This window comes from Equus quagga, chromosome 15 (assembly GCF_021613505.1).
Source record: "Equus quagga isolate Etosha38 chromosome 15, UCLA_HA_Equagga_1.0, whole genome shotgun sequence".
NCBI classification, from domain to species: domain Eukaryota; kingdom Metazoa; phylum Chordata; class Mammalia; order Perissodactyla; family Equidae; genus Equus; species Equus quagga.
The window spans coordinates 38532687-38551893 of record NC_060281.1 but is presented as its reverse complement, the minus strand read 5'-3'; the positions used below and the strand labels follow the sequence as shown (position 1 = coordinate 38551893).

Below are 19207 nucleotides of genomic sequence, written 5' to 3'. Positions count from 1 at the left end.
CTGGGGTGTAATGTGGACTCCACTGATTCCTGACTAAGTCACGATGGATGGGTAACATTTGATGAGTCATTTGGCTATGATAACTTATGATGATTCCAAGGTTTATTTCTTTTTCTGCCTTTCAAAATCACATCTTTTTCTTATAAGATTTTTCCTTAGAAAAGTCTTCTTTTCTTTCTTCTTTTCTTCTTTCCTTCTTTCCTTTCTAAGACATTATTGAATCCCCACTTCCACAAACTTTCTCCTTAACTCTCTCCCACTTATAGAAAGATACAGAGGAAGAGCGTTATCCCAGAAAGAGTCTTATAACATGGACACTGTTCCTGGACTCAACATTCACTGTGTTTGTTCCTTTTCAATACAGGCTTCTGTTTATTCATTGTTTTATAATTGAAAAGATTAGTTAATTCTTAGCATTGTTGAAACAATTAGTGAACTAATGGAAAGAAAGTAATTCGTAAGCTCTGAAAGACAAGAGAAATGCCACTAATTGCTATTATTTAATATGTGACCCTCACATAAAGAAACGGACACACAAGGAGTCATCAAATGAACAGAATTTGAAAGTGTAACCATGAGCAACATGTTTTGGATCCCAACTGACTCAGTTCAAGCCCAGGAAAATCTATCCCTGTGAGAAGAGCATGTTCCTCTGTGTGAGATAGACAAACCCTAAGGTGACCTCAAATGATCTCTACCTCCTGGTGTCCATTCTCTTGTGTAATGCCCTCCCCTTGAGTATGAGTAGGACTGTGACTTGCTTCCAGCCAATAGAAAATGGCAAAGGTGAAGGGATTTGAAGATGTAATTAAGGTCCCAAATTGGTTGATTTTGAAGTAATCAAATGGGAGACTATCCTAGGTGGGCATGGTTTAATCAGGTGAAATACATTAGAAGAAAGACTAGGACTTCCCTCCATTGCTGGCTTTGAAGAAGTAAGCTGCCATGAAGTCAACCTCTTCTGCATTCTTCTTCTCATTCATCTAGCCCTTATCCATTCTGTGATGTTTATGGAAGATATATCCTGTGCCAGGCTGTGTACGAGGCACTGAAGATACAGAAAGACTCATGCTAGTGCTAATCACAGAAGCTAACGTGATGCACATTAATCCTTTAATATCTTTGTAACTTCTTTTCCTTTCTCTCCAATTCTAGTTTACCCATTTCCAACCTCTTTGGCATTCAAAATAAGAACCCTTTTCTAACATTTTACTTTGATTCTGTAAGCCATCTGTTTTGAATTTTTTCAAAGGGTTTTAAGCCTCCACAATATCCTTCCCAACATATCTCTATGTGTCCTGGCTTTCAATCTCTATTTTTCTCCATGTCTATTTTACACGCACACGTGAGCATGCGTGCACACACACACATCACTACAATTGAAGAAGTGTATTTCTTAACACAGTATTTTTTATATCCATGCCTGTTCCTTCCCCTATATGTTCACTCTTCATCTGCACTCCTCAATATACATAGTTTATTTCTTCACTACAATACGATCTCTCTTATTTCCTATGGCTCTTGCCTGTAATGTTTCGTAGTTTTTGCTGTTCTTTCGTAGGGCGTGGATATGTAATCACTATATGACACGCCTTAAAAAGAATGGAATATATATGTCTCGAGGTAGGTCTAAAGTGGGAGTTTCTGTAGTGAAGTGGTCGTCATGCTCATCTACAGGTGGGAGGTCCTAGGTTACAACCCAAGCAGAAACAGTTAATGCTTGTTCTGCTTTCCAGGATCCTGGGAAATCACCTCATTGACTCCTTCTAAGAAGCCCCACCTAAAAGGAACAAGTGATAATCCCACTTGTGTTGTTATTTTTATTTTGTTTTGTTCTGTTTTGTTTTAAGAAATAGACAACCATCCCGAGATAGCTGTACTACATTAGCTGGGTGTTTTGGCTGAGTTCTCCCAACTGGTCCTTGTTCACCTCTGTCCCAGAAAATTTGAAATGGGAAGTGGTGTTGGTGCTAGAGTTTTCCCACGGTGATTTTCTCCTCCTTTCCCTAGCAGAGGACTAGATAGCCACTGTGCTGTTGCTCTGGATCATCTCTTAGAAGATGCACCCTTAATAGAGCCCTTTTTTTTCATTAATGGCCTTGATATTTCCTGTATTTGGGGCTGCCAGGAGAGTGATTAAAGAAGTGGAAAGCATTATGTTAAAAACTGACAATGAAACAAAACAAACAAACTAGGATGTGGGGAATTAGCTCGGGTGGTAGAGCGCTCGCTTAGCATGTGAGAGGTGGTGGGATCGATGCCCACATTCTCCAGCTTTTGCTATTTCTACCTCGGATCTCCAGGTGACAACCTAGGATCTTCCAACTTACTGAAATAAATGACAAGATATTAGATACTTTGAATGCAGTAGGAATTTGGACACTTCTCTCGTTTATGACCTATTGGCAAATATCACAGGATTGTTCTGGATCTTACTGGCGTTCATTATGAAAATCTACTTTCAATTTATAATTTGTTTTCTGTTTCTTCAGAGGAGTTCTGATCCCAAGGAACATACCCAATTACTCTTTTTCTCCCTTTTTCTCCTATAGCTTGGCCCCAAATGTGGTACAGTCTTGAGAAGTGCAAGATAGAGCAAGGAAAATAACTTCCCAGCTTTCTTGTCACTTCCAGTAGACTGAAATAAGAGTCCCAGATAATGAGAAAATATCAGAAAAGACACAGTGGAAATCAAACACATAAAGTTGTTTCCGAACTCCTGGACACACTTGAAAGCTGTGAAGAAGTGGCTCAGATCCTAAAAGCATAACATAGACTTTGAAAACTGAAGTAAGTGATAGCCCACTGCCCAAGTCAACACTGGCTGCCAGGTTGCACACACTCTGGAGATCACCAAATACTATACTAAAGGCTTTGAAAATGCAATGGACCATGAAACCACAGCACATAGAAGGCTGGTCAGTACTTGGAACTTGAACACAAGGTAGTCAAGCGCCTGCAAAAACAAAAATGGCAATATTCTCCATAAGATTTGAGTGAGACACAGTCTTATAAGATAATATAAAAATGGTCAGGTTATAATCCAAAATTATTCAGAGTGTGAAGAACCAAGAAAATCTTAAATCACTTGGAAAAGAGAATCAACAGATACCAATACTGAGATGACACAGACCTTGTGATCCTCTGACAAATACTTTAAAACAATGATATTCAGTGTTCTGAGAGTTAGTGGTGAGAACCCTTTGAAATGAATGGAATGTTAGAAAGCCTTATCACACAATTGGAAGATATAAATCCAAATCAAAACTTCAGAACTGAAAAATGTATTAACCCAAATTATAAACAACAACACTGGATTGTTGTCATAAGCAAAAGGGGATGCCTAAGAAAAAGTCAGTAAATGTAAAGATAGAACGATACTAACAAACCAATCTAAATGACAGAGGAAAAAAGTGTACTTTAAAAGATGAACAGAGCCTCAGGGACAAATAGGAAAATAACAAAGGTCTTATGTTCACATCACTGGAGACACAAAGAATAGGAAAAAGAAGCCCTTGAAAAGAGAAAGCAAAAACATTTGATTATTAATGGCTGAAAACTTTCCAGATTTGGCAAAAGACATAGCCAGATTCAAGGAGTTCAGCAAACCTCAAGCAGAATAAACCCAAATAAATCCACAGTAACATATACCACAATTCAATTCCTGGAAACAAAAGAAAAAAAAAATTATTGGAAAGCAGCCAGAAGAGAACAAAAGAGAAACTACAATCTGAATGATTGGGACTTCTCATCAGAAACCATGGGGGTCATAAAGAAATAACACAACATTAATTAATGCTGAAACAAAAGGCCTGTTAACTCAGAATTCTAAGTAGAGCAAAATATCCTTCAGACAAAAAGGTGAAACAAACACATTCTCATTTAAGGGTAAATAGACAAAATCCATTGCTAGCAGAAATTCTAGAAAAGCTAGAAATTCTGTTCTTGAGACAAGAAAAATTATACCAGAAGGAAACTTAGAATACCAGGAATGAAGGAACAATAGCAGAGATAGGAAATATCTGGGTAAATATGATAGACTACTATTTTTCTCATGGTCTCTTTAAAGTATGTTTAATGATTGAAAGTGAAAATTATAGCATTGTCTGATGGAGTTTTCATTGTATCCAGAAGTACTATATACACAATATTAAGGGGTTATGATACAGGGACTAAATGTTGGTGAGATTTCTATATTCAATGTGAATAATTATTTACTGATTTTAAGTATATGTTGAAATGTTAAGTATGTATATAGTAATCACTAGGCTATCTACTAGCAATGTTTAAATAAGCCAAAAGAAGGTAGGAAAAGAACAAAAGAGGAATGAAAAACAAAGAGAACAAGCCATTAATAAAATTATTAAATAGTAAATCTGTGCAAATTTATCAATAATATTAAATTTAAATAATCTAAACACATCAACTAATAACCAGAAATTATCAGAATATATTAAAAATAAATATGCTGACTACAAGAAACTGACTTCAAATATAGTTACATGTGAGATTAAAAGTTATACACAAGATTAAGAGTTATTCATAAGATTGAAATTAAAATATGGGAAAAGGTACGTCACACAAGCCTTAATCAAAAAAAGCTGAAGTGGATATATTAATAGCAAAGTAGATTTCAAAGCAAAGAAGATTTCCATGTATAAAGTGAGATGGTGCATAATTATAAGGTGTCAGCTCACTAAGGAAATAACTGTCCTAAATGTGTTTGCCTCTGAACGTAGAGCTTCAAAACTCTTTTTAAAAAGCTCATAAACCTGAAAAGAAAAATAGAAACATCCTCAGTTACAGTTACAAATATTAACATTCCTCTCTCATTAATTGAGAGATCTAATAGATAACAAATGGGAAACAACACTGAAGAACTAAACAACAACATCCACCCATGGATCTAATTGATCTTATAGACTTTATACCTCAAACTCAAAATGTAGGTAGAAAGAAAGGCCAAAGACTGAGAGAAAAGCAAGATCCTATCAAAACTAAGAAATCAAGAATGGTCAGAGTGCAGAAGAGTGACATGAATGAAACTGATATTTTAGAAATAGGTATTTCGCTGTAAACGCCAGAAAGGCTGAAAATTATGACACTAGAAGTGGATGGTCCCTTCTCCGTATTTATCCTTCCATCTCTTGATGTCTGGGGCCATCGAATTCCTTCTAAATCACCTGAGCCTACTGCAGTCCCTGGCACAGAGCAACTCTCCAATGATTATGTACTAAACGAATGGAAGGGAAATGATAGATCCGAAAGAGTTGCACAAGAACATTTTTTAGTATTTGGAGAGTCATAGATGTGGTGTTTGAAGGAGGAGAATGAATCAAATTTGACTTGAAGGTCTAAGGCCAAAAGCGTGACACGGAGGAGGTTGGGATTTAGAAATTTAGTATACGGCTGAGTGGGCTACCGTGGAGAAGAACATGCAGAGAGATCATGAGCTGGAGCAGAGAAAGAGCTCACATTTTGGAATCTAAAAATCTACTTCTCTATTCAGCCTTTGCCATTTAGTAGCTCTGGGACCATATGAACATTACCTAATGAGTCTGAGCCTCCACTATACTGGAAAGTGCAGATTATGATACGTAGTTTTGTTGCCAAAATTAAATTAGACTATATGAGATAATCTCCAAATATTTCTTAGTATAGTTAATGGCATAAAAGTTTCAAAAAATCCAGGGAAACTTTTATTAAGTCCAGTTTGTAATTTTTGTAAGGAAAATGGCTCCAGTCCTGTAGATGCAAGTAGAGATATAGATTAAGACAGGTAAATATGGACTGTAGAAAAATTTGACGACTATTTATTCACTCATTCCTTCATTCCATTAGTCAATCAGTCAGTCAGTGAACTAACAGGTATTAACAGGGCACTTCCTACGTTTCTTTTCATCAAAGGAGACCATGGAAGCTGTAAGATCGACTGAGATCTCTGAGGGTAGGAAAAACCACATCATTAGAACACAAGAGCAAAACAGACAGACACTATTGTCCCCAGTCCTACAACCCAGATCGTCCTGTCCTTCGGTGAATACAGGAAACATTTGGACTTGGGTGTGAAATCTCTTGGGTGCATCGAAGTTTTATATGGAGTGATTTTCAAGTACTATTGATTGTACTCTTTCAGTTGGGATATAAAAAAGCACGGATGCTTGGAAAATAATATTTCATTCATTTATTTAAACATGAGCACATCAATACAATGTGCCCTCTTAGTGCAGTTGGCAGCACATCAGTCTCATAATCTGAAGGTCCTGAGTTCAAACCTCAGAGAGGGCAGGGACATTTTTCCATGTTTTTACAGTTGGCCTGCCCTAATGTTATACTGGTAAAAAGGATAGGTCAAATACACTGAAAAAAGAACACAAAGTAAAATTAGCAAATGCTGCCAGAGAAACATTTGAAGACTCATCCAAGATTTCCTCAGGATAGTGAAACCATTTTTGTACTTTGTTGGGCTTCCTGGTGCTTTGAGTAAAATGAGCGGAGAACAAATTTATTAGCCAGACAGTACAAGCTATACTATATTTTGGCTCTTCCTGTCCATCAGATGGAAAATCAGGAGAAATTTCTCTTTCAGTTTTGTTCTCTGAAAGTTGTCCAACCACAGTTAAGGGTGTGGAAGAAGTGTAAATTCATTATTCTTTTAATCATCCAACAAATATTTCTTGAGCACAAATCTTATTAATGGAGTGTTCTAGGGGCAGTAATTCAAGAGTGATTAAAATGCAAAAATTCTCTCCCTTCTGGAGTTACATCCCAGTTGGGAGGGGTGGTAGAAATATACAAGAAGCAAACCAGAAAAATGCATCATAAACTAGGTGATAATATTTACTACGGGGTCCTCATTTGGTAGTAAAGGGGGTCTGGAGTGTGGAGGTGACTCTTTCAGCTTTCAGAGGAAGAGTCAGGAAGGTTGTCACGTTGAAGACACTTTCTAGTCTCTCCTTCCATCTTACTTGCTGGAGTCATAGAGCCAAAGGTTTTCTAACACTGTGACTAGAGTAATTTTTACCTATCAAGGCAACAGGGAGTTATGAGAGCTTTTTTGTACATAAGGCAGGTGGGCTTAGTTGGATGAATAGTGTACACGATAAATCCTTCACGTGTTTCTTCATATGGAAAATGAGAAGAGAGGGATTCTCTAGGTGCGCTCAGAGTACCTAGAGCAGAGTCAGAATAATAGAAACTGGTTAGCAAGCATTAGCGACTGCTTTGGTTGACTTTTCCCTGTGGCATGCTGCCCTTCACACTGAGCTTGTATCATAGATGCTCATTAGAAACTGATAGAATGGATTTACAATGAGGTTAGAATCTACCAGGTTTCTCTTCTAGGAAAAAATAGTCTTCCCTCTAAGTGTTTACATAGTTCCTAGGTAAGAAAAGAAATCTAAACAAGCTTAAAGAATTGGGTGTTCTTTGGGAAAAGCAGGAAGCCCCGCTGTGGAAGAGCATAATCTGAGCATATAGCAGAGTCTCAGCACACAGGTGCGTGCTCAGGAGATCAAAATGGTTAAGCAGTGAATCTGACCAGAATGCCCATGGTAGAGAGAAACAACTTGCCTTCATATCCACAAGTTGAAAGGCATATGCACCAGAGTTGTTGTCTATTGACCTCAAGAAAGAAGGAAAAAAAGAAACTAGTCGTGTCTTTCATGATGGAGAAGATTCTTTTCCAATTATTTCTGACTCAAAATACCAAAACTCTGATAGTTAGAATGAGAAGGGATTCTGACCCCTAGAGCATTAGTGTTTTTGTTGTTGATCTTTTTGATCTTTCCTGACCATTCCTTAATTTGTTTAAAATAAAATGTTGAGTAAGAGCCCTGGTATCCAGTTTCCAATGGTCTCTTAAAAATTCTTCCTCCTGGGGCTGGCCTTGTGGTGCAGCAGTTAAGTTCACATGCTCTGCTTCTCAGCGGCCCGGGGTTCGCTGGTTTGGATCCCGGGTGTGGACATGGCACCGCTTGGCGCATCATGCTGTGGTAGGTGTCCCACATATAAAAAAAGTAGAGGAAGATGGGCACAGATGTTAGCTCAGGGCCAGGCTTCCTCGGCAAAAAGAGGAGGATTGGCAGTAGTTAGCTCAGGGCTAATCTTCTTCTTCAAAAAACATTCTTCCTCCTTCTCTCCATACCTTTTCCTCTTCCCAGGATACTAGTGTCTTCCTATGCCAATACTTCCTTTCTCTGGAAGATTGGAGGAGGAACCAAGCCCTACCCAGTAACTGGGCCACAGTGGGAGGGGATAATGGTAAAGATGTGAGGCCCAGAGAGGCTGCCTTTCCTCCTCCTCCTAGGTGGCCATATTTCCAAAATCAAGTAACAATTGCAACCTTGTTTTTATGGTGAGATACACGACCTACAGGAGAGTCCAGAAATTCCAAGTGTGTCCCCACCCAGCTGGGACCTTCCCTTGCCTTCTGGAAATTCAAGATAGTGAAATTGTTTCAGAGCTAGATCTTTACCATGGTGATATAACAGGTCTAGCTTTCTCCATACTCTCTGACAGGAACAGTAGGTTTTCACCGTGTTTTTGCTGACGTCATGTTTAAGACGCTCTTCCCTCAATTGGATCCTCTTCAGTGGCAGTGAAGTAACCCTGTGGATTTCACTAATGTGGCTTGTGAGAATTCTTACACTAGGTAGAGCAGAAATCTTTAACGTTCTATGAGCTTGGAAGCTGGAGGGAGGAAGAGGAGACAGTCACATCTAGAATGGTTACAGTATAGACAAAATAGTAACTATTTCTGGATAAAATATCCTTGAAAACATTTTATTCTTTGTGGTACCAGTGACAAAACGGTGACATATCTGAATATTCCTTGTAGGATTCCAACTTTGCCTCCTTGATTTTCTCTTAGGGAGTAGAAGGGAGATGAAGTGCTGTTTCATTTCTTATTTACACGTTACCAAAATGACTCCTAGATGGATTTCCGAAGGTTAGCTTGTCCAGAGTTTGCTCTCTGAAGATCAGACTGTGCTGCTGCTTCCCCTTAAAGCCTGGATGAAAGGAGGCATCTGCAGACTGGAGAAAGCACCATAGTGGTTCCTGAGAGATTTTCTCTTTCCATTTGCTATTTCTCTGAGCCTTTGAGAGAAGGATAACAACAACTGGGGCCTTGGAACGCAGCCTAAGAAATATTAAAAAGAAATGAAAAAAGAATCCAGTTACAAATACTCTACTTGAATGCTTGGACAAGGCCATTTTGCCTGGAATGTCATATCTTACTGCAATGCATATATTCTATTCCTACCTTATTTTTTATGCTTCAAGAAGCCTGCTACTACAGATGAAATGAGTAAATTGGCAGGTGACAAAAGACTTTCATTAAATTAACTCATCAGATCTTGAGAGTATTTTCCTGAAAGGCAAACAATACTCCACATACAAAGACTCTTTCAGCACCATGTGCTAAAAATTATACTAAGAGTTTATTTATTTTAAGCAAGTTGTTTGATTTAGTTTTGCAGCTAACCTGAATATTTTTCCCATTTTACAGATGAAACTGAAACTCAGAGGAATTGACATATTTTTCTCCGGTCACAAAGCTGTAAGGAGCAAAACCAGATATGGAAAGCTGATTTTTTTTCCCAATTAAAAATATGAGCTTTTCCTTTACACTAGTGCCTAGTCATCACCATCTGTTTTTCTCCATGCCCGTTTATTCCTTCATTCATTCATACTTATAAATGAGTGGATTTATTCTTCCCTTCATCAGATATTAATTCAAAATCTCTTCTGTGTCTGCCACACAGGATCAAGACTTCAATGTACCTTTGACTCCTTTTTCTTCCTCAACTCTCTGCATCCAGTGATTTGAGAAATACTGTAGATCTTTCCTGCACAATCTCTCCAGAATCTTTCTCTTTCTTCTCATTCATCTATTCCCTTCATCCATTCTAAGATGTTTATGGAACATGTATCCTGTGCCAGGCTTTGTGCTGGACACTGGAGATGCAGAAAGACTCATGCTACTGCTAATCGCTGGAGCTAATAGGATAACCTCAATCCTTTAATATCTTTATAACTTCTTTTCTTTTCTTTCCAATTCTAGTTTATGCATTTCCAACGTCGTTCGCATGCAAACTTAAAACTCTTTCCTAAAATTTTACTTTGATTATGTAAGCCATTTGCCTGGAATTTTTTCAAAGGTTCTTAGGCCTCCACAAATTTCTCCCCAACATATCTTCACGTGTCCAGTCTCCTCAATTACTATTTACCCCCATGTCTATTTTACACACACACACTCACACGCACACAAAAACACATACATACACGCACACACCACTCCAATTAAACAGGTATATTTCTTAACACAGAAATTCCTACATCCTATGTTCACTCCTGATTTGCACCCCTCAATATCCATTTATTATTCCTTCACTCTGATATGATCTCTCCTCTTATTTCTTGTGGCTCTTGCCTATATTTTGTGTTTTTTGTTGTTCTCTGATATGGTATACATATATAATCACTACATGATGCACCTTTGTGAGAATGGAACACTGATCTCCAAAGGTGGTTCAAGGCATGAGTTTCCATGTTGTAGTGGTCATCACACTCGCCTAACCTGTGAGAGGTGTTTGGTTTGAAATCAATCAGAAACAGGGAGATCTTTCTCATGCCTTCAAGAATCCAGGAAAAAAAATCATCCCACCGCCCTCTTCTAAGAGGACCCACCCAAAAGGAACTTGTAAGGATCCCACTTGTGTCATTTTTGGGTTTTGTTTTTAAGATACAAATGATCATCCAGAGATTGCTGTCCTACCATAGCAAGGCCGTTCTGGGTGAATCCTCTCAAGTGGGACGTGTTCTCTTCTGTTCCAGAAAATCTGAAATGGGAAATGGTGGTTTTCCCATGGTGACTTTCTCCTCCTTTTCTTGTCAAGGAATGGGTAGCCTCTAGGTTCCTCCTGCTGGAGATCTTTCAGAAGATGCGCCCCTAGTGGAGTTCTGGTTTCGCATTGTTAGCCTTGACGTTTCCTGTATTTGGGGCCGCCCAGAAGAGTGAATGAAAAAGTGAAGACTGCAACGAGGAAAAACTGAAGGAGAAAGAAAGAAAAAAAATGACTCAATTGGCTGTAGGGAAAAGGGCATGGCAGGTAGTGTGAGATTAGCTCAGATGGTGGGACACTTGCTTAGCATGTGAGAGGTGGTGAGATCAATGCCCACATTGTATAGTTTTTACTATTTCCACCTCGGATCTCCAAGTGACAACCTCAAATCTTCCAACCTATTAAGTAAATGACAAAATATTAGACATTTGGAATGCAGTAAGAAATTGGACGCTTCTCTCCCTTATGACCAATGGGCAGGGATAAGACAGGGCTGCTCCGGCTTTTACTGGCGTTCAGTATGGAGATACATTCTCAATTTATAATTTGTTTGGTGATTCTTCAAAGGAACTGTGATCCCAGGAGACATGCCAATTGCTCTTTTTCTCCCTGTTTCTCCTGCAGCTTGTCCCTAAAATGCGAGAGTCCTAAGAAGTACAGGACAGTGAGAGGTAAATAGCACCCTAGCTCTCTTATCAGTTTCAGTGGACTGAAATGACAGGCACTAAATAACAAGAAAATGTAGGAAAAGACACAAATGTGGAAAGCAAACACATAAGGTTGTCTGTGAACTCCTGGGCGCCCCTGCAAATTGTGAAGAAGTGGCTCTGATCCTAAACAACATAACGTAGACTTTAGTAAGTGACATCCCACTGTCCGAGCCCACACTGGCCAATGAGTTGCAGACACTCCAGAGATCTCCAATTAGCATCATAAAGGCTTTGAAAATGGAATGGAGTTTGAAACTACAACATGTAGAAGGCTGCTCAATACTTGAAACTAAGAGATTCAAACTCTTAAACAAATGCTGATAAACCTGAAAATAAAAATAGAAAAATTCACAACTCTAGTTTAGTGGTCAACATTCCTCTCTCATTAATTGATAGATCTAGTAGATAAATCAGTAAACACATTGAAGAATTAAATAATATCATCTATCCATGGATCTAATTGACTTTACAAAGCAAAATTGCAATGTACTAGAAAGAAGAGCCAAAGTTTTAGAGAAAAACAAGATCATGCCAAAGTAAGCAATCAAAAATGACCAAAGTGCAGAAGAGTAACATGAATGAAACTGACATTTTAGAAACAGGTACTTAGCTGTAAATGCCACAGAGACTGAAAGTGGTGAAACTGGAAGTAGATGGTCCCTTGTCCATAGTTATCCTTCCATCTCTTGAAGTCTGGGGCCATCAGATTCCTTCTGAATCACATGATCCTACTGCAGTGCCTGGCACAGAGCAGCTCTCCAATGAATATGAGCTGAATGAATGGGAAGGAAGCGACAGATTCAAAAGAGATGCACAAGAACCCTGTTCAGTATTTGGCAAGTCATGGATGTGGTGTTTGAAGGAGGAGAATGAGTCTTGGTTGACTTGGAAGTCTAAGCCCAAAGGGCCAATGCAGAGGAAGTTGGGAATTAGATATGGATTGGTATATGGCTGAGTGGGCTACTGTGGAGAAGAACACGCAGAGAGATCATGAGCTGGAACAGAGAAAGAGCTCACATTTTGAATCTGAAAATCTGCTTCTCTATTCAGGCTTTCCCACTTAGCAACTCTGGGACCTTAGGAACATTGCTTAACATATCTTAACCTCCATCATATCTGGAAAGTGCAGATTATAATACATAGTTCTGCTTCCAAAGTTCAATTGGACTATATGAAATAATCTCTTGTATAATTAATAGCACATAAGGCTGAAAAAACAAGGAGACTTTTAGTATAAGCTCAGTTGTGTTTTTGTAGAGTGAATTTCTCTAGTCATGTAGATGCAAATAGAGATATAGAGTAAGAGAGAAAATTAAGGACTGGAGACAAATTTAAGAACTATTTATTCACTAGTCAGCCACTGTGCCCAGTCACTGTGAACTGGCACCACCTATGTTTCTTTTGAATAGAGTATCATGAAAAGTGTAAGAGTTACTGTGAGCTCTGAGGGAAAACGCAGCTCATAGGAACATAAGAGGAGAAAAAAGCAGCAAAAGACAGGTACACTTGTCCCAGGCCCAGCAGCCCAGAGCGTCGGACTGCTGAGTGAATACTGGAAAGATGTGAACTCCACCCTTCCTGGGTGTGAAATCCTTCCCGGGCAGCATTGGCTCATATGGAGTGATTTTCAAGTAGCATTGATAGTGTCCTTTAAATGCTGGAAAAGGATAAAGCAGCTGCACTTGGAGAATAAAATTTGATGTTTTACTTTGAATATGATCATATCAGAAAGGATTCCTCTGTTAGTGAAGCTGGCAGTATATCAATCTCATAAGGTTTGGAGCTCCAATCTTTGAGAGGGTTCATGTCTAACATCACATTGGTTACGTAGCACACTGAAAAAAAAAGGGGGGGAGGACATTGAAAATGGAGCACAGATTTAAAGCAGCCAAAAAAAAAAAAAAAAAAAGCAAAAGATAGAAACAATCAACACCCCTCCCCCCGTCAGTAAACCATTTGTAGTGTGGCCCTATCCCCACTGAGAATGGTTAAATCATCTCCCGGGGTTTGACAAAATGAGTGGTGAAGAAATTTAGACTACACTGGAAACTACAAGCTATATTATATCATTGATCTTCCTCTCCACCTGATGAAGGGAGTAGGGGAAATTTCTCTTCCAATTTCATGTTTTGTCACCTAATCTGCAATTGTGGGGTGAAGGAAGTGAAAGTCATTCATTCACTTATTCATCTAACAAGTCTTTCTTGAGTACATGCGCTGTCTGGGACTGTTTTAGGAGGAGTGATTCAAGAGTGAAAAAAACACAAAAGTCCCTCCCTTGTGGAGCTATGTCCCAGTCGGGGGAACTTGGAGGAAACAGACAAAAAGCAAATAAGAAAAATGCATGGTAAGCTAGGCGATAATGTTTACTGTGGAATAATCATTAGGCAGTAAAGGGGGTCAGGAGGGTGGAGGTGGCGTGTTTAGCTCTCAACGGATTAATCAGGAAAATTGTCACCTTGAAGATGTTATTTAGTCTCTCCTTCCTCCTCTTACTGAAATCCTTGTGCCTAAAGTTTTTCTAACACCATCACTAAAGCAATTTTTATCAATTAGGGCAACTGGGGGTTATGAGAGCTTTTTGCACAAAGGACTGGTTGAGTTAGTTGGATAAATGGTGTTACTTGAAGACTTGGGTAGTAAATCCTTCACAAGTTTCCTTATGTGGAAAATGAGAACTGTAGGATTCTCTGGGCGGATTCACAGTACCTGGAGTAGAGTTAGAGCAGTGGGAACCATTTTTTGTTTTGTTTTGAAGAAACTGATAATCATTCCGAGATAGCTGCGCTGTGTTAGACAGAAGGTTCCGGGTGAATCCTCCCAACTGGCACGTGTTCTCTTCTGTCCATAAAATTGAAATGGGAAATGGTGTCGGTGCTAGTTTTCCCATGGCCACTTTCTTCTCCTTCTCCTCGAAGAGGAATAGGTAGCCACCACGCTCTGGACCCAGGTCATCTTTGAGAAGGTGCTCCGTTAGTGCAGTCCCGGTTTCCCATTAACTGCCATGACGCTTCCTGTACTTTGTGCCGCCCAAAACAGTGAATAAAGTGCAGACGAGTGCGCTGAAAAATAGGAGGAGCAAATGACGTGGGTGGGCAGTGGGGAATTAGCTCAGGTGGTAGAGCGCTCGCTTAGCATGTGAGAGGTGGTGGGATCGATGCCCACATTCTCCAATTTTCATTATTTTTCACTTCGGATCTCCAGCTGACAACCTCAAATCTTCCAAACTATTGAAAGAAACGGCAAAATATTAGATACCTTGAACTCAGTAGGAAATTGGACGCTTCTTTCGTTTATGACATATGGGCAATTAGAGTTGCTCTGACTCTTACTGGCCTTCAGTATGGAGCTCTACTCTCAGTTTATTCTTTTCTGTTTCTTGAGAGAAGTTGTGATTCCAAGGAACATACTTCATTACTCTTTTTCTCCTTCTTTCTCCTGCAGTTCGGCCCTAAAGGCGACACAGGTCTGAGAAGTACAGGACAGAGTGGGGTAAATATAGCCCCAGTTGTCTTGTCGGTTTCAATGGGCTGAAACACCGAGCCCCAGAAAGCAAGAAGGTAGTGGAGAAGACACTGTGGAAAGCAAATACATAAGGTTGTTTGTGGACTCCTGCACAGACCTGCGAATTGTGAAGAAGTGGCTCTGACTCTAAACAACATACCATAGACTTTGGAAAGTGAAGTAAGTGTTAGCCCACTGCCCAAGTCCACACTCACCTCTGGGATGCACACACTCTAGAGATCCCAAAAAATATTGTAAAAGCTTTGAAGATGCAAGGGACTTTGAAACCATAGAAGGAAGGCTGGTCAGTATTTGAAACTTGAACACGAGGCAGTCAAGTGTCTGCAAAAACAAAAATGGCAATATTCTCCATAGGATTTGAATGACACAAAGCCTTATAACATAATACAAAGATAGCCAGGATATAATCCAAAATTATTCAGCATGTGAAATATCAAGAAAACCTTAATTCACTTGAAAAAGAGAATCAACAGATACCAATAGTGAGATGACACAGATGTTGTAATCATCTGACAAATACTTTAAAACTACGATCATTAAATGCGCCAAGAATTAGGGGCATGAACTCTTTATATGAATGAAATATGAGAAAGTCTTAGCAAATAATGGAAAGCTATATATCCAAACTGAAACTTCAGAACTGAAAAAATGTATTAACCCAAATTATAAACCACAACACCAGATTGCCTGAATAACAGAAAGAGATGACAGAGAAAAAGTTAGTAAATGTGAAGATCGAACAATACTAACTACACAGCCTAAATGACAGAGGGAAAGTCTATTTTTAAAGATGGAAAGAGCCTCAGAGACAAATAGGAAAATAACAAACATCTTATATTCGCATCATTGGAGACCCAAAGAAGAGAAGAAAGAGACCCTTGAAAAAGAAAAAAAAAAAAAGCTAACATTTGAATTATTAATGGCTGAAAACTTTCCAAATCTGGCACAGATATAAACCAGGTTCAAGAATTTCAGCAATCCTCAAGCAGGATAAATTCAAATAAATCCACACTCAGGCATATCACAATTCGATTGCTGGAAGCAAAGGAAAAAAAATTCTTGAAAACAGAGGAAAATGAAAGGGAAACTACAATCTGAACGATTGTGAATTTCTCATCAGAATCCCTGGGGGCCATAAAGAAACGATGTAACATTTATTAAATGCTGAAAGAAAAGACCTGTTAACCCAGAATGGTAAATATAGTAAATGGCCTTGAGACAAGGGTGAAAGAAATGCATTCTCATTTAAAGGTAAACAGAGAGGATCCATTGCTAGTAGAAGTACTAGAAAAGAGTTAGTAAGTCTGTTATCTAGACAAGTAAACTGATACCAGAAGAAAACTTAGAATACCATGGACAAAGGAACAATAGGAGAGATAGGCAATATCTGGGAATATGATGGACTACTAGTCTTCTCTCTGTAAAATATGTTTGATGACTGAAAGTGAAAATTGTGACATTGTCTGATGGAATTTCATTGTATCTAGAAGTACTGTACACATAACATAAAGGGGTTATGGTAAAGGGATTAAATGGTGATGAGGTTTCTATATTAAACATGAATGATAATTTATTGATTTTAAGTACGCTGTGAAAGGTTGAGTATGTATATAGTAATCACCAGACAACCTACAAACAATGTTTAATTAAGCCAAAAGAAGGTAGGAAGAGAACAATGAAGAATGAAAAACAAGGGGAACAAACTACTAATAAATGATTAAATAGTAAATCTACGTGCAAACTTATCAATAATAATATTAATATAAATAATCTAAACACATCAATTAATCATCAGGAATTGTCAGAATGTATTAAAAATAAATAGGCTGACTATAAGAAACTGACTTCAAGTATAGTCGTATGTGAGATTAAAAGTTACATAAAATTGAAAATAAAGAACGGGAAAAAATACTCCACACAAGCATTAAACAAAAGAACCTGAAATGGATACATTAATATCAGACAAAGTGGATTTCAAAGCAAAGAAAATTTCCACATACAAATAGAAATGGTACATGATTATAAGGTTCCAACTCACCAAAGAAATAACTACCCTAAAAATGTATGTCTCTGGACATAGAGCCTTAAAACTCATTTTAAAAAGCTGGTAAATCTGAAAATAAGAAGAAAAAACTCCACAATTACAGGTGTATATGTTAACACTCCTCTGATTAGTTTATAGATCCAGTAGATAACAAGCGGGAAAACATTGAAGAACTGAACAACGGCACCCATCTATGGATCTAATTGACCTTATAGAGCCAAATCACAATGTAGTTAGAAAGAAAGGGCAAACCTTGAGAGAAAAGAAGATCATATCACAACTAAGAAATCCAGAATGGTCAGAGTGCAGAAGAGTGACATGAATGAAACTAATATTTTAGAAAGAGGTGCTTAGGTGTAAATTCCAGGGAGACTGGAAGTGGTGAACTGGAAGTAGGTCAATTGTCCATATTTATCCTTCCATCTCTTGAGGTCTGGGGCCATCAGATTCCTTCTGAATCACATGAGCCTACTGCAATGCCTGGCACAGAGCAGCTCTCCAATGAATATGTACTGAATGAAGGGAAAGGAAATGACAGATTCAAGAGTTGCACAAGAACATTGTTCAGTATTTGGCAAGTAATAGATGTGGTGTTTGAAGGAGGATAATAAGTCAAGGTTGGCTTGGAAGTCTAACTCCAAAAGATGGACACAGAAGAGGTTGGAAATTAGATATTTGGTATATGGCCGAGTAGGCTACTGTGGAGAAGAAAAGGCAGAGAGATCATGAACTAGAGCAGGGAAAGAGCTCATGATTTGGAATCTAAAAATCTGGTTCTCAATTCAGGCTTTGCTACCCAGCACCTCTGGGACCTTAGGAACCTCACTTAATGTATCTGACACTCCATTATACTGGAAAGTGTAGATTATGTTGCTAAAATTCAACTGGAGTATATGAAATAGTCTCCACACATCTCTTAGTATAATTAATGGCACAGAAGCCTAAAAAAATCCAAGGAGACTTTTGTTAAGTTGAGTTTGTGGTTCTTGTAGGGAAAATGTCTCCAGTCCTGTAGATACAAATAGAGATATAGAGTAAGACAGAAGTATGGACTGTAGACAAATTTGAGGACTGTTTAATTGCACATTTATTCATTCATTCATTCAGGCAGGCAGTCAGTGAACTAACACGTACTCACTGGGCGCTTCCTATCTTTCTTTTCAACAAAGGAGACCATGGAAGCTGTGAAATCAACTGAGATCTCTATCAATAGGAAAAAACACATTTTTAGAACACAAGAGCAAAAAAGACAAGCACTATTGTCCCTAGTCCCGCAGCCCAGATGGTCCTGTCCTTGAGTGGATACAGAAAAGGCGTGGACTTGGGGGTAAAATTCTTCATGTGCATCGGTGGCTTATATTGAATTATTTTGAAGGACAATTGCTTGCATTCTTCAAAAACTGGAAATTGATAAAGCACGGGTGTTTGGGAAATAAAATTTCATATTTTCCTGTAAATATGAAGGAATTGAACAGGTTGCCCTCTTAGCGCAGTTGGCAGCGTGTCAGTCTCATAATCTGAAGGTCCTGAGTTCGAGCCTCAGAGAGGGCAGAAGTTTTTTTCCTGTGTTTTCACAGTGGCCGGGCATAATGTTATCTTGGTAAAAAGAAAGCATAGGTCAAGTTACTAAAAAAAGAAACAAAAAGTAAAATTAGCAAAAGTGTCAGATAAAGATTTGAAGGTTCATGCAATATTTCCTGAGGATGATGAAATCTGGTTAGTACTTTGTTGGGCTTCCTGGGTCTTTGAATAAGATGAGTGGAAAAGAAATTTACGTTAGTCAGAATCTACAAGCTATACTATATTTTTGCTCTTTCTCTCCATCAGAGGGAAGAATCAGGAGAAATTTCTCTTCCAACTTTGTTCTCTAATGGTTGCCCAAACAGTAAAGCGATGGAAGAAGTGCAAAATCGTTGATTCTTTTAATCGTCCAACACAACATTCCTTGTGTATATATCTTATTAATGGAGTGTTCTGGGTGCAGTGACTCAAGATTGATGAAAATACAAAACTCACTTCCTCATGGAGCTAAATCCCAGTTGAAAGCAGTGGGAGAAACAGACAAGAAGCAAATAAGAAAA

At 38.5% G+C, this 19207-nt stretch overlaps 3 non-coding genes across 3 annotated transcripts; all 3 read left to right on the top strand.

Annotated features, from left to right (window-relative positions):
- The first annotated feature begins 6215 nt into the window (after positions 1–6215).
- TRNAM-CAU (transfer RNA methionine (anticodon CAU)) lies at positions 6216–6288 on the top strand. Its single transcript has one exon. It is a non-coding gene; the product is annotated as a tRNA-Met (tRNA).
- An 8369-nt stretch (positions 6289–14657) lies between these two features.
- TRNAA-AGC (transfer RNA alanine (anticodon AGC)) lies at positions 14658–14730 on the top strand. Its single transcript has one exon. It is a non-coding gene; the product is annotated as a tRNA-Ala (tRNA).
- A 3874-nt stretch (positions 14731–18604) lies between these two features.
- Positions 18605–18677, top strand: TRNAM-CAU (transfer RNA methionine (anticodon CAU)). The gene has a single exon. It is a non-coding gene; the product is annotated as a tRNA-Met (tRNA).
- The last annotated feature ends 530 nt before the right edge of the window (positions 18678–19207 follow it).